The 16,078-nt window shown below is 37.1% G+C and overlaps 1 protein-coding gene across 2 annotated transcripts in view; it reads right to left on the bottom strand.

Moving 5' to 3' along the window:
• The window catches only part of LOC307157411 (membrane-spanning 4-domains subfamily A member 4A-like), a 39,710-nt gene extending 23,969 nt beyond the window's left edge, over window positions 1–15,741 (bottom strand). Inside the window, exons 1-8 of one of the 2 annotated variants that reach the window (XR_013820950.1) lie at window positions 14,356–15,741; window positions 12,733–12,913; window positions 12,438–12,548; window positions 12,271–12,345; window positions 10,547–10,675; window positions 9,687–9,797; window positions 9,330–9,392; window positions 8,140–9,167 (exon numbers count right to left, since the gene is read on the bottom strand). The gene's annotated coding sequence lies outside the window, so the exon portion shown is untranslated. Of the gene's footprint in view, window positions 1–8,139; window positions 9,168–9,329; window positions 9,393–9,686; window positions 9,798–10,546; window positions 10,676–12,270; window positions 12,346–12,437; window positions 12,549–12,732; window positions 12,914–14,355 lie in introns of those variants that run through there. The other variant, XM_079869343.1, reaches the window with a different exon arrangement.
• Window positions 15,742–16,078: the final 337 nt, after the last annotated feature.

Raw genomic sequence — 16,078 nt, 5'->3', positions numbered from 1 at the left:
TGAAAGTGTTGTGTCTTGTCTCGAAATGCCGCTTGATGTTTCCACTTTTAATAAGAGCAACGGACTCCGAACAAATAAGACACACGGGCCTCGTAGAGCTCGATGACGGCAAAATGAACGCGTACGCTTCAGTCCACTCATCTCGAAAGATGCGGTTTTCAGAGTCCACTTTTCGAATTTTTGACAAAGACATAATAATCCATTCACGAATCTCATAGTAATGTGTGTATGCGCCAAAGTTTGTGATCTCTCCGGACCCCGGCTCTTGCAAAGGACCTGACACAGACATAGCTGCCCTCGCGCACGCCTGTTCAAAAATAACTTTCGGTAAAAATTTATTTTTGTTTTTATTCCAAAACTTTTTAACAAAAATGTTTAGAGGTCCGGATAAAAAGGTCTGGACCCCGGTCCGCCAGTTGGGGACCCCTGCTGTAGCCTATACAGATAAATATATACAGATTATAAAACTATGAGGTAAATAAATATGTAATTATATAAAATCACTACACACACACCTATATAATAAAAACATACAAAGAAACCAAAAAAAGTAATTAATACAGATATAGAAATAATAAAACTAATGTAAATAAATGTGTAACAATAAACAAACACTAACAATACACACACATCTAGGCATATAAGACTTACAAATGTTCATGAAAGCTCATCAAAGTTTATAAATAAATTTTAGGTACCATGACGGTCCATTCCCTCATTCTTCATCTTTCCCAGGAAGAAGTTCCAGGACCACTTTGTGAGGAATAGTCCCATTGGCTCTACTGGTTCTGCTAATAGTTCAGGGTGGATGCAGGATGTAGACTTTCTTGCCTTTCTCCAACACTTTGCCTGACACACCCGTATGACCCTGGAGTCGAAAGTGCTGCTCCTCCTCAACAATCATTGGTCAGACCTCTCTGTGGCAGCAATTGACTTTTGTCGGTCAAAACAGGATAGTCCTACTATCTTTCCCACCCCACTGCTCACATCGTCTCCAGCCGCTCGACAGGAGTGTTTTTGGTCCACTGAAGCAATATATAAACAGAGCAGCAGATCACTGGATGAGAACACGTCCTGGAAAGACTTTGACCATCTATGACGTTCCAAGCTTAGTGGCCACAGCTCTGCCACGAGCAGCAACACCCAGCAAGATAACATCAGGCATTGTGTGCATTGGCATCTGCCCCTTGAACCTACATATTGTTGAGGAGCAAGACTTCTCACCTGCCTACAGGGGTGCCACTTGAAATTTTGGGCCCCTATGAATGAGGTTGGGCCCCCTACCTGTTACGGAATCAGACTCATAAGACAGAGATTAAGCAAACTGGATGTTTATTTAGACAACAAATAAGCGGGTAATGGAGTAAAGCAATAAACAGCATTAACACAACAGCTGGAAATCTGACATCAGATCCGGTGGAGATTAATGAAACTTTCACCAAGTATTTCCAATCATTATATACTGCAGAATCTACAGGTCAGAGTATGCAGCAAACTATATTTTTTAGACAATCTCAAGTTCCCATCTATGAACAGTGAAGCCAAAAGACAATTGGATGAACCCTTAACTAGTGAAGAAGTTTTAAATAATATAATGAAGATGAAGAGTGGTAAAACAGTGGGCCCTGGTAGGATAACAATTGATATATACATAACCTTTAAAGATAAATTAGTGATTCCGCTATTAGAAATGTATAAAGAATCTCTACTCGAGGGGCTGCCTTCCCCCTTCTCTTAGAGATGCGTTAATAACACTCATTCCCAAACCTGATAAGCCCCAAGACAGATGTGAATCATATAGACTAATTTTTTTTTAATGAATTTCGATGCCAAAGTTATAGCCAAGGTTTTAGCCTTTCGATTGGAGGATCATTTACCTTCCCTAATAGGAATTGACCAAAATGATTTTGTCCGAAATAGACAGGCCTTCCATAATATCAGGCGAGTTCTTAATAGTGTTTATGAGAAGGACGGCTCAACATTTGACAGAGTCAAGTTGTCTTATTTATTTGATGTACTCAAATAGACGTTTTGGATGTGGTCAGAACTTTTGCCAGTGGGTAAAGATTTTGTATGATAGCCCGACAGCAAAGGTCATTACAAATAATTTAACTTTCAAACCTTTTAATTTATACCACGGGACTCGCCAGGGTTGTCCTCTCTCACCGCTATTATTTGTAATGGCCCTGGAACCCCTGGCAATTACGCTTAGAACATGCCCAGGCATAAAGGGAATTGAAATGGCAGGCCTAGAACATGGATTTCGCTATTTGCAGACGACTTAATTGTATATTTAATGAAACTTAAAGATTCAATACCCACTCTTAATAAACTGATTAATGACTTTGGAATTGTTTCAGGCTGTAAAGTTCAAGCGTGACCTTTTCAGCATAATTGTGTATTACGTGACGTCACGAACGCGCATCACAGAACAGAGCAAGGCGAGCATTTGTGCTTATAAAACTTAAACTTTGTTATTTATTTTTTAAATGACCGATCGTTTCGCTAGATAAGACCCTTATTCATCGTCTGGTATCGTTTAAAGCCCTTTGAAGCTGCACTGAAACTGTCATTTGGACCTTGAACCGTTTGGGGCCCATTGAAGTCCATTACATGGAGAAAAATCCTGGCATGTTTTCATCAAAAACCTTAATTTCTTTTCGACTGAAGAAAGAAAGACATGGACATCCTAGATGACATGGGGGTGAGTAAATTATCAGCAAAAGTTTTTTTAAAAGTGAACTAATCCTTTAAGCAGTTTAGAAGAAATTGCAGTTAAAAATTCCAATGATAAATGTAAAATCTCTATGATACACAGCAAATTTGTTAATGCTTCTGTGGAAGAAATTTAATATGTTCTATATGTATAATTTTCTTATATTCATAGTAATAAGATTAATGTAGTAAAATGACACGAGGATTGCATGCGGAGTCCCATGATTGTCTGCTATATTGATGGAACAAAGAACTGTTATTAACCCTCTGGGGTCTGGGGTGTTTTTGGGGTCCTTGAGATGTTCTGACATGCCCTGACATTTGTGCTTTTTTCAGTTGCTTATAAACATATTAATGGCAAAAAAAAAATGACACACTATTTAGCACAAACAGGGCTACCATAATATGTGAGCAACAAGAATGTACATGTCTGCATTTTTGAGAGAATAATGTTTATGCGTGGTTATTGAAAAAACTAAAAACTAAAGTTTCTGAAATAAGGCCACAAAACACATACTAAATATGTGGCAATAAGACTTTTGACTAATGGATTTCATCGCCTAGTGTTTTTTCTTCAAAATGATATGAAAATCATCCTGCCTAATCATCCACAAAAAAACGATACATTGATTTTAGTTTTGTGAAACACTTTTAGTTTGGAAAGCCAATATGCGGATGGGGCGTAAACGCTCCAACAGCATCATGCATATGTAGTAGTTCACACCTGGTGAGACTACGTCTCTGCATACTTAATGAGCCATTCATTCAGGTGACGTGTCACCTATAGCTAACTTAAATATACAAGCTTCATAAAAATGATCATTCTAGGAGAAAATTTCAGATGGCATTTAGAGGCTTTTGCATCTGAACTCTTCATATATACACACACACATATATATATGCATGCACATACATACTTTATAATCTTTTCAAAACTAGTCAACTTCTTTCAAAACTAAAGTATACATTTTATCATACGTATTTCAAAGTAAAGGATTCATTAGTTAGTTGATGACTTTATTTTTGACAAAACACATACAGTATGTATTCCTCATCTCAGTATAGCAATAGAGTTTGCTAAAAGCTGTTCATTCAATACAGCAGTATTTGAAAATCGATCATATTTTGTAAAATTACATTTATATTTGCATTTATGTCAAAACCTAGACACTTTTAAACATCAAAAGGACATTTATTAATATGTATTCGTGTCAAAATGACAAATAAACAGATTTTCCTATTCAATTTTGCATGGAAACGCTTCCAAGACGCTTGCGTGTCGCGTGAAAAATAGGCGTCGGTTCTATTTCTAGAATGCACGCGTTTTCCACGCGGCTCGTGCCGCGCCTGAGACGCGCGTCTCACACAGGCAGTATGCAAACTCTAAACTGTTAACATGGATGGGAGCCGAAATAAAAACGGACACGCCACGCAGCTGAGACGCTTACGCCACGCATCCAGTGTTTCACCGGCCTTATCCAGCGGATGTGGGCGTTTCACAGGTTTGTATGGATCGCCTCACATTTGCGTTTGAATAGCGCGGTCTCCGTAGGCGGAGTCACATTAAAACTTAATTAGCTGAGATGAGAACGACTGACATCTCTCTCTTTACATACATATTATATAAACTGTGAATATTTGTTTTTTATAAAAATTACTTCATTTGAAAGAAGATAATTCAAGCTTCATGCCTGTGTGACTGTATGCCTGTTTGACTGAGTATTCGCTGAGTTACAGTTCATTTACGGACGCGTTTCAGAATTGACTTCACTGACGGAGAGTAGGCAGAACTCGCATCATGTTTATTTTTCTTTATTTGGCGAAAAGCACAACACTTTGTTTTTATTATGAGCATACACAAAAAAAATACACACTAAACAGGATCGATTGATGTATAACACAAGCATATAAGATAAAAATTAATATTTTTTTTTTATTTTTTTTTTGCACTCATACGAAAAAAAACGAGCCTATCGCGCCGGCGCGATAGCCGACCTCAGGGGGTTAACTCTTATGACCTTGTATACGTGACTTGACAAAAAGTAATGTATGACTGAGACAAAGGGCCTTTACTCAAGGGTAGCAGGATGCAACAATGTGTTAGTTATGGGACATGTTGTTCATTTATCCACTCTGATGACATAGAGGGAGTCAACAATAAAGAAGGAAGGGTGCCCTGGCACTTTGTAATGACTGTATGACTGCTGACCTTTCCTTGCAAGGGAATACATAATCTTTAAATACAATTGATCAATGTTTGTCTCTTATTCAGTATTAGAAAATTGTTTGCCACCACACTTCCAAAGGTTCAACAAACCATAAAAGACTGGCTTTGATTGATGATCTCCAAATGGACGTTACATAAAATGAATGGGAAAAAACTTGTGTCCAAGCACAAACATTATTGATCAACACTCGTTTTAAATTGATCCAATATAACTGTATAATGAGAACATTATTTAACTTAAAAGTTAAATAAATTAAATTCAAATATTCCAGATATCTGTGGAAAATATACAACTCATAAGGGATCATTATTTCATTGTATTTGGAAATGTGAGCACTTACATTCCTTTTGGAAAGAAGCAATTGGTGTATTATCTAAATTATTTGTAGTGGAGTGGGAAATCCCCCTATACCTCCCCCTGGTGGAGAACTGAATTATCTGCCCAGTAGATTATGTCAGGTAACGGGCTGGTTAATCATTACAACGATTGAAATAAAAGTGCAACGTTCAAATGGCTGGGTGTGCGTTAGAGATGCGCGGATGGGCTATTATTTCATCCGCAACCGCATCACAAAACTCATCATCCGTCCGCCATCCATCCGCACCAACCAATTTTCAAAACCGCACCCGCCCGCCATCCGCTGATTGGTGTATACATATATTTTTCATTTGATTGGTTCAACCGCCCGCCACCCGCACGAATTTAATTAAAATATTATTTTCCGTCACATCATCTGCCCGATCCGCGGTTTATCCGCGGAGTCCACGGCTGTAACCACCAACCGCGCATCTCTAGTGTGCGTTACTCTTTGCATCCTGGTCGCCTGTTCCTAGTGGAGGTGTGGTTCGGGGCATTTATTCTGTTCATTGTTTGATCAGGTATGTGAATGAGTGGAACGTGGAATGTGATTTTATAATATTGGTGTATAATTTAAAGCCTGTGCTCTGCAGTCACTACTAGGGCTGGGACGGTTACCGCAATACCCCGGTCACCTGACGCCTACCTCGGGTCTGTGCTCGTCACGGTCATCACCGCAAAAAAATAAATAATTTTTACAAAAATAAACACTGGCCCATGTGTTCACGTTGTGTCTAATGACATGGATTCAATGATTCTAATGACATGGATTGTGTCTAATAACATTGTGTCTTACATGGATTCAAGGTTTTACAAACAAAACTTATCAAAAGATGGAGCAAGTCCGACCTTTCGCAAGTTGGAGAGCGCAATGTTCCATGACACATAATAACATTTCATTCATAGGCTATTGACTATAACCCCTTATTTACACTCTGTGGCGCGTTATGGCTGCGACGCAGCTACCGGAGCTGATCGCGCCCACTCTAGTCAATGCTTGTGTTTACACCAGCCACGACGCGGCGCGTTTCAGAAGCGTCTCTCCGTACCGCTTCGCTAAAGATAGGCGCCTAGTCTATTTTCGACAGACGCAGCGTCCAAGCCGCACCGTAAATACAAAAAAAGTACAAAAAAAAACACCCTGTGCAGACTCCCAATTATATTGCAAATGTCTTATAGCCTATAATTTGAAGCCCCAAAAGCAGGACCTCAGCTTTTAATTGCACGTGCTTATTTAACGCAATTCTCTCACGTGAAGACCGCGTTTGTCAAACCTCACAGAGTCGCGGCAAGTGCACACAGCACCAGAGAAGAATCTTGACGGCACTTGCAAGAAAATGGATAAGTAGGCTACATAATCAAATTCACAAATATTACACCATTTAAACATTATTAAAAATACATAGGCTACTGAGTTAAAACAATCTTTGTCAAAGAATACACTTCTTCAGTTTTAACGTTCTTGTTTCCATTTCCATCAAGATCTGAGGTGAATTATCCATTGTTGCTTTTACAGCTACAAAGCTGGAGCACTTAAAGATATTCATTTCGTTACGATATAACATTAAATAAAGCACATAAACAGTACCTGAGATTATCATTGCCACTTTGTTTGTTGTTCCAGCGCGATGTCGCAGAAAAAAAAACTGGGGGAGGGTGGGGAGGGGGGTTGAGGTTTAAAGTGGTTTACCACTATACCGCGGGAATTTCTTGCTTTTCAACCGCGATAAGAAAAAATTAATACCGTCCCAGCCCTAGTCACTACACAGTTCGAGTGCAGCGAGAGCCTGTACGGTCGTGTTAGAGTCATTGCTAACACAGTGAGTATGATCTTTTTTCTGGTGGACCGTTTCAACGTACATTTCACGGCTGTGTGTGTGTGCGTGCGCGTGCAGGTCGGAGGGACGTGCCTAAACAGACTTGCTTCCAGCTCTGTGCGGTGTAAACATATCTTTGATGGCAGGATACACGGACCCAAATTACGCTGCTGTTTTGTTTCTATTTTGAATTTTGTTTTATTTTATTAATGGTTTTGTGTTGTGGCATTTTCTTTTATTAGTAATTGTTATAATCTGTGTGATTTGATTTTTCTTTTTTTATAATTTGTATTTTGTAGACGAAGTGCTTCCTATTGGGGAAGTTTACTGAAGAACAAGCAATTGTTTGAACAATTTATGGGGGTATCTAAGTTTGCCCCTGGGGTTAATTTATAAAGGTTTTTTTTTTGTAATTGATGTAAGCGCTTGGGGACTCCTGTGGCCATTGGTAAAGGGGTACTTTGCCCACCTCTCTATTTGGGGTGTGGTGTTTATCACTTGAGTGAGTTTCAAGTGAGTTTATTGGGGGGAATTATCAGAGCTTGTGCAGCCGCTCTTGAGAAGCTGTGCTGGCTGAGTTCTCCGCCTACTCTCGAAACAGAAACATGGCATTTAGACAATTAACCAATGACAACATGCTAACATGCCCCAAAAGACTAGGGAAGCTCATGGCAGGATCACATGAGGGCAAGGGAATCACATGACAAGACAGGAAACATGACTGACATGAAACATGAACCCAAACTCTGTAGGACGTAATTCTTTTAAATCAGTTTTGGGTTGCTTCTAGAGGGTGTGCCGTTGTCCTGCGCAGAATCTGCTTGTTTCTATTTTTGACGATTCTAAATAAACTCTGACCATTTATCACTGGAAAATAACAGATCCAATCCTGAGATCCAGAAAGAAAAGAAACGAGACTTAATCAGGGTAGACTGCTCTTTGTGCTACTCTAATCTTTAACTGTGTTTTTCAACCCCTAAACAGGAAGCCTGCTGAAGGACACACAGAGGACTGAGACTTTAGGGAATTTTATGAATAATTTTAATATTTGCTTTTACTTTGCAAGTTTTAAACATTCAGTTATATCAGCCATTTGCGTTTATTTATTATCTTTAAAGAGAAAAAGAGTTTCACTGATGATTAGGCAGCATTGTTGATGTAAAAAAATTGTGAAGCAGTATAGTACTTGAATAGTATTTTTACTCAAGTGTCTGTACTCACAAATCTGTATTTACTATTTCATCCAGTGATTACATTCGTGTACTCTTTTTAGTGAAAAAATACATACATTTAAAAACGGTGTTTTCACTCTCCGTCCACACTTTCTTTTGAAAAACTCCTGAAAACGCTGAATACAATAAATAATAAAGTTATCGCGCAATTCTTCTGACAGGATTATTTTACTTAGCAAAATATCTCCGCATTCACTGATGCGCTCAGTCACCATTATATGTCTAAAGCGAGACTGCTCTCATGTTTTATTGAAGGAGAGCAAATGCAAGTACATTTTCTGTCTTCCTTGCAGGACTGTGATATGAAGAGTGTGTAAGTAACATATTTTAGCAACAGTGTGAAAGTGAATCATACATAACAGGCAGAACACTGGTATAAACATGAATATGCGTCACATGACTAAACTTACGTCAATGTTTTTAAAAAAACTCAGTTTTGACAGTCCACACTACAACGCGAAAACAGTGTTTTCAAATTCATCCACTTTGGAGAAAGTTTTTTATTAATAAAAATGCGTCTTAGTGTGGACAGAAGGACAAAACAGAAAGAAAAATATGCTTTTTATTTTTTTTAACAACAATGTTATCAAAACTTGTCACAAGTTTAAACAGCATTTAAAAGATGCCACACATATTAGTGTGGACAAGACCTGAATCACTGGAAGAACCCGTGTGTCCTGTGAAAGCATCAAACCCAACAGCAGGACCACAGCTCTGTCCACTTTTTAATATTCATATTTAGGATCAGAACTTTCACTGTATTGTGGGGGAACATCTGCAGGATCGTGATTCACGGAAGAGTCGCTCACCACAGGTACCTGCAGGAAAAACAGGTATGCCATCAGCTTTAATGCTTATTTATTGATAGTTCTAATCAATTCTTGAACACACACACACACACACACACACACACACACACACACACACATATTATATTTTCCACAAAGTCCCATTAGACTGGTGCTACTAGCTTCTCTTACCTCTGATGGATTGGGTCTAAAGGCATAGGACTGTGGAATAACAACTTGTTGAACATTCAGCACCTTCGGAAAAATACACGTTGCGTTTTATACCTTCTTACTGCAATATAAATTTAATAACATTGGATGACAGTTCTAGTATTACAGGTTTATAGACAGCACTGTATTTCAAATGGAAAAAGGAAAAGACAAAAATCCTGTGGTTTTGAAACTTGTGCAGATTATTGAAAACAATAGAAATTGAAAATTATCCGTCTTTGTCAATCTGCAATGTCCTAGCAACCACCCAGAAAACCCTAGCAACTGCTTAGCAACCATAGCGGCCACTCAGCTTCTAGCCCTGAACGCATCACTCACCTGTGGAGAACAGGCGTTGGCTTTACAGGCAAATGCTGACAGAACGATGGAGATGATAAACTCAAGGATAGAGAATACCAAGGACACACCACGGATCCCCTGGTATACGGTCTGAGAAAACACTCATCATTAGCACAAATATCAATAAAATAAATTATAGTTACTCACTCATACGCTGGCTGCAAGTGCAGAATGTACAATCCTTGAGGTTCATATGGAAATACAACAAATCAAACTACCGGTAAACGTATAATGTCAAAGCCTTCTTGCATGGTGAACAGGGCTTGACATTAACTTTTTTGCTCACTAGCCACTGTGTCGAGTGGTTTTCAGAAGTTACAAGCCACTCAGCATTTTCACGGGCTACAATTTTACCAAAACCATGAGGAAAAACTGTAGATATTTTTAATACCATCTCATAATTTGGCTACAGTAAACCACAAATTATTATAGCAAAATAAAGTAAACTGTGACATTCTTCATCCAAAAATTCTTCATACAGTGACTACCAAATTATTCAGACACTTTGACCTGACCATGTTTTGCTTTAGTGTTTTTCTTTAATTGCTAATGCGACCTTTTTACACACAGACTGAACAAAATTAAGCATTTCTTAGTAATTGGTATTATGTAATTAAATTTAACAGATGACAGCTAATCAACCTAATTCATTTGTGAGACAGTCTGCCTAACGGTCACGAAGCGGCTAGTAGGAGTGACTGCAACACGCCACTGCTGAAATACACACACATTTGGCGGGTGTTAATATCAAGACGTAAATTATCAGTAACATTAAGAGGTCTATTAAATTCTTCTATTAAATGCAAGTAAAACTGTGACTAGAAAAGTTGTTAACATACCTTGTAATAATAACAGTCATATCCATAGCAGAAAGGGATATATCATACAGCCAACTCCAATGAAAGGATAATAATGGAAATGCCTGAAGTTATAGCACTTGAGATGTTCATTCCAAGTGAACCTTTCACCTATAGGCAGAAAAACAAGTTAATAAGTTAGAAAGCACTTTACCCAGTGTGTTAAAGCAGATCATGAAACAATATATATGGAGCACTATAAAAATAAATAATAAAGTTGCAATTATCGGGTCCAAGAACAAATGACTCATGATGACAATACAATTATACAATGGCAATATCTCTCTTCAAATATAATAAATATCTTATAATTTCAAATATAATACGGGTGTCGGTGTGTGGAACTATTCTTCTATGTACTATTTTATAATAGACAAATAATATTGTCTTCATTTTAATAGAATAGCAATACATTCATTTATATCTGGCAACTTGACATGTTTTCTGTATCATGTAAAATTAAAGGTAATTTGGAGATCACCGATTTCTTTGCAAACTGATTAGATTTTGATTAGACTTCAATGATCTTTATGAGAATATAATGGATTTTATGCACAGTCAATCAAATTAACCATTTACAGAGCATCCGGAAAGTATCCATAGCGCTTCACTTTTTCCACATTTCAACATGTTATAGACTTAATCCAAAATGGATCTGAGCCTCGACACAATCCTGTCTCAGAGCTGTACAGACACTTCATGGCTTGGTTTGTGCTCTGACATGCACTGTTAACTGTGGGACCTTATATAGGCAGGTGTGTGCCTTTCCAAATCATGTCCAATCAACTGAATTTACCACAGGTGAACTCCAATCCAGCTGTAGAAACACCTCAAGGGTGATCAGTGGAAACAGGATTGCACCATGTAGTTTTATTTTTAATAAATTTGTAACGATTTCAAATAAACTTCTTTCATGTTGTCATTATGTATTATTATTTATTATTTATTTATTAATATATAATATTAGTATTATTAGTAGAATTTTGTGGAAAATAATTAATTTAATCCATTTTGGAAAAAGGCTGTAACATAACAAAATGTGGAAAAATGTATTATCTCGGGACAGTGCAATATTTTTTTAATGTGTAACAATCTTAATTTAATCGTAATCTTAAAGTAATAATCCTTAGTGTGTGGGCTTATTTGACATAGGTTTGTGCTGCCCTTCGTTGACTGTATCTCTGAAAGTCTATTTATTGTGTGTAGTGTGTAGTTTGCTAGTTGGTCTTCTATGTTTACTTCTTTTTTTTAAATGCTGACTAAACGAGCTCTGCTACAAAAATTCCTTATCTGTACCGGTACAAATGGCAAATAAACTTAGTACCAGTTAAAAGTTTGGAAACATTACTACTTTTAATGTTTTTGAAAGATGTCTCTTATGCTCATCAGGCTTGCATGTATTTGCTCAAAAATACAGTAATATTGTGAAATATTATTACAATTTAAAATGATAGTTTTCTATTTGAATATACTTTAAAATATAATTATTTCTGTGATGCAAAGCTGAATTTTCATCAGCCATTACTCCGGTCTTCAGTGTCACATGATCCTTCAGAAATCATTACTTCCGTTCAAAAGTTTTGGGTTCAGTAATATTTTCTTTCTTTCTTTTTGAAAGAAAGTAATACTTTTACTTTCATCCAGTATTGGAAAGTTTGTTTAGTCTTGCCCCTTACCCCTGAAAATAACAAGTGATGTGTACTTACCAAACACAAACTGGAGGAGACTTTGCCATGGAGTTTATTTTCTGCAACAATGCAGAGTGATCCTGTGATAATGTACTGAGAGGAGAGAGAAAGGATTCTTCTGTTAGAATATTTAGCTTGTGTTAGAAAAGACAGAACTGTACTTAAGTTGTATATTGTTTCCTTACGATGAGAGATCCCCAATAAGGAATACCACTGACGGCAAAGTTGGAATATGCATTGACTGTAGCCACGATTCCCAACAGGAGAATCAGCAGGCCGATCATTATCTGGACAGTCTGAGGAAGACCAGAAAACAGGCACTTATTGCAGGGGAATAGTGACTCACAGTTATTAGCTGAGCAGGGTTGCCAGATCTGCACAACAGTTTGTTAATGTTTGTACTGCTGCTTTTTTGGATTTTTTTCCATACCTTTCCTACTTCACATGTATAAAAATACATTTTATTGAAAGATTTCTCACCCCAAGTGCTTTTGGTTGGCCTTTCAGGAAAGCCTGAAGTCCTTGAGGAGCTGAAGCTGTCTGTGGCACATAAACAGTCGCTGGAGCCGTTTGTTGTGGGGCCTGAAACTGGATGACAAGCGGCGACGAGTTTGTGGGAATGACTGTACTAGACATTCTTCTTTCTGAATCTGAAATTGACCTGTACAAAATCAAGACATGTAAAAACATGTGAACAATAAGAATATAAAATAGATGTTCATAAATTATCTTACCAGTGTATTTATTAAAATATTATATGTTCATATTTATTATTATTACAATCTGTGGTCTTCATATTCTGGAAACACTTATGAATGCAGTTGTGTCACAGAATTATTGGTAACTAGAATAACGCTTCACAGATATTATATTACAAACATCTCGTTTAAACTGATCTACAGCTGTCACCATCTCACATTTGCCAGTATATATTCAAAACAATAATATTGTGACAAACTGGAAGTTCACCAAAAAAAGTTGTGATGTCCACAGGAGGGCGATGTTGTCATAGAGTTGTGAGTATAAAAGCAAAAACTTTGTAAAAACCTAAAGTAATACTGACAAACTAAAAAAAAAAAAGCTTAAAAAATGAAAGCTTACAGTCTCTAGTTTTCATATTTGATGACTGTTTTTCAAAAATAAATTACAGAGGAGGAGTAATTTATCAAATTGCAACAAAAATATTTCATTCTCATTAGGCGTGTTCAGGCCTTTATTTTGAAATGGCGATGAACATGAAAAATCATGAAAGATTAGTAGAAACCTCGGTTTGTTTTCATGGCAAGAGTTCAAAAGATAACACCAATTTAATTTTATGAGGAAAAAAAGGTCTGAAAATGTTTTAAATATACAGAAAAAAAATGATGGATTCTTGATTTGGTATGCAGTGTTGAGCTATAATGCACATACATGTTTTTTATTGCTTTACTTAGGCTATAGGTTGAATACAAATCAAATACTGCCAAACCGCCCATATTACTTCTGGATAGGATGACTACTTCATACATTTTATGAAAATGATCGAAATATATAGTTCAGATGGGATCACTCAAACCATATATGGAAATGGAGGTGCCCTTATATGGTCAGTAATGGAGCTTGGATGTGATCTAGTGAAAAAGTGTGGTATTGCGCCAAACAAAATCTTACTGAAAGCTATTTTTTGAGATATCAACCTAAAGTTTGGAACACAACTTGTTCAGATTTTCGGCTTTGATTTTCTTGCAGTTTGCAGTTGCAGGGGAGGAAACGATGGACTCTTCAGTTGGTTTCTCCTACTTTGCTGTGTGTTCTTATAGTTCACTCCTCTGAGATAACGCTTTCTGTGGTGTAATACTGTTTCCCAGAATGATAGTTAAAGTGGGGGGGAGCTCAGATGGTTAGGAGGGGTGGCAAAGCTACACACTGTTTCCAGGAAATCAAGCCTGACGCACTACTGTAATATAATCTCTTTTCACAATAACAATAATATTAAATTAAATCTTACTTAATTTGTCTTTGTTGTATTTTATATAATCTGCATGCTGGTTTGGAAACAGACTAAATATTGTACAAAACATTTGGCATAACAATGATAAGCACAGTCAAAACCATTAATCTTACCTTATTTGGAACAAATTTGGCCCAATAATCAGTAGTTCAAGACTTAGAGAATAGAGAAAAATAGAGAATGAATTGAATTTTGGATTGTAAAAAACAGCAACAAATTTTGCATCATACTGTATCATTTGTGTTAATTATGGGCATATAAGCCGGATTCATTACCTTTAGTATGCTGTTAAAAACGAAGTGAGGAAGCTGGATCTTCCAGACAATAGAAAACACAGGGCTAAAAAAAAAAACAGACTAAACAACGTAAAACAAGGAGCACTTGGGGGAAATTAGGGTGGGAAAACAGTAGAAGAACTACAAAGACCAAGTAAAAGACTACAAAAGGACAGGAAATCATGAATAATACAAAATACAAGACACTAAACAAAAGACCTAACACTAGTGCATCACAGACTCAAACTCATCATAAGGTATCCCTGAGAGTTAAACATCTGACAATCTAAAACCATACTATCACACACAAGCAGGAGATGAGACAGATATTCACTGAGTCCTCATTTATAAAACTTTCTGTAGATTTCATACTAAAAGTCTGCGTACGCACAAAAAGTTTTCAGATTTATAAAACCATGCGTATGCCAGAACCTGCTCAAAAATCCCAGTCAGCGGAAGATTGTGTGTACATGCATCTCAATCCCCGTCCCCTCCCCGAAATAACCATACATGGAGTAATCCCCTTACAGTGCCTAGTTTCACTATTGTGGTGAGATCTGGTATTTATCTCATTTTCCTGATTAACCCCATAGTATCAAAGTTGCTAGGTAGTCTTGTGCTGTCAGGTCAGAATAGGATTTATTTCCTCACTAGCTTGTTTTAATTTATACCAGCAAATCTAGGTGTAATCCCTACACTCTCGTGAAACAATAATAATCATTGACAACTAGACATATGGATCAAATTCATGCTTACTCTCCAGCAGAATCGTTCCTGGAAACTTTGTTGTCTTTGGTCTTGCAAAGATTATTACAATGCTCTGTCTATCGCTAATAGAACTGTCTTTGTAAGCTGAAGTAAAACTTTACAGTGTTTGTCTTTATGAAATAAAATTTTATTTAAACAAAAGATAAAATACTGGTTACACAAGGATTAATACTTGTAGCAAATCATCAAAAAAATACAGGTTATAAATTTCAGTTTATTCAATCTCAACAGGGCAGTCCTGTATGAGTGAATATTATAAAGGCTAATTACCTTGTAAGCAGTTCAAGCAATAGGAGTAAAAAATAACTTGTTCTCCTCAGAAGTCTACAAGCTAAGATAATACAGCAGAGCAATATAAGCAAAAAAGAGTTTCAGTTAGAAAACTGAACTAGAAGAGAACTCCCTAGAAGAATTCTCCCTAGGGATGCAAACGACATCAACATAAAAAATGCAGCCACTAACAGTCAAAATGCGGTCATATTTATACGGAACTGGGTTACATTGTTCCTATGCAGTTTCTTGTTTTTTTTTCCAGAGGAAACAAATCTTGCAACATTAACCTTCTATTGCTTCAGTCGAGGGGGTTTTTGGTGACATTATTGTTTCCCAATGGGCATTCTTGCGTCCTTTCTGTCCTCTCCCAGATAGCATGTAACCACTGAAACAATGTTGAGTCAGTGTTGATGTGTCAACGCTGATTACATTGAAATGATGTTAGAAAGCGATGTTGCTTTAGCATCACTCTTGCACCCTCAGTTAATATTGAAATAATGTTCAGATTTCAACCACAAAT

Source organism: Squalius cephalus (assembly GCF_949319135.1).
Source record: "Squalius cephalus genome assembly, chromosome: 4".
Lineage (NCBI taxonomy): Eukaryota > Metazoa > Chordata > Actinopteri > Cypriniformes > Leuciscidae > Squalius > Squalius cephalus.
Note: the sequence above shows the minus strand (reverse complement) of the source record. Positions and strands in the feature narration are given on the sequence as shown.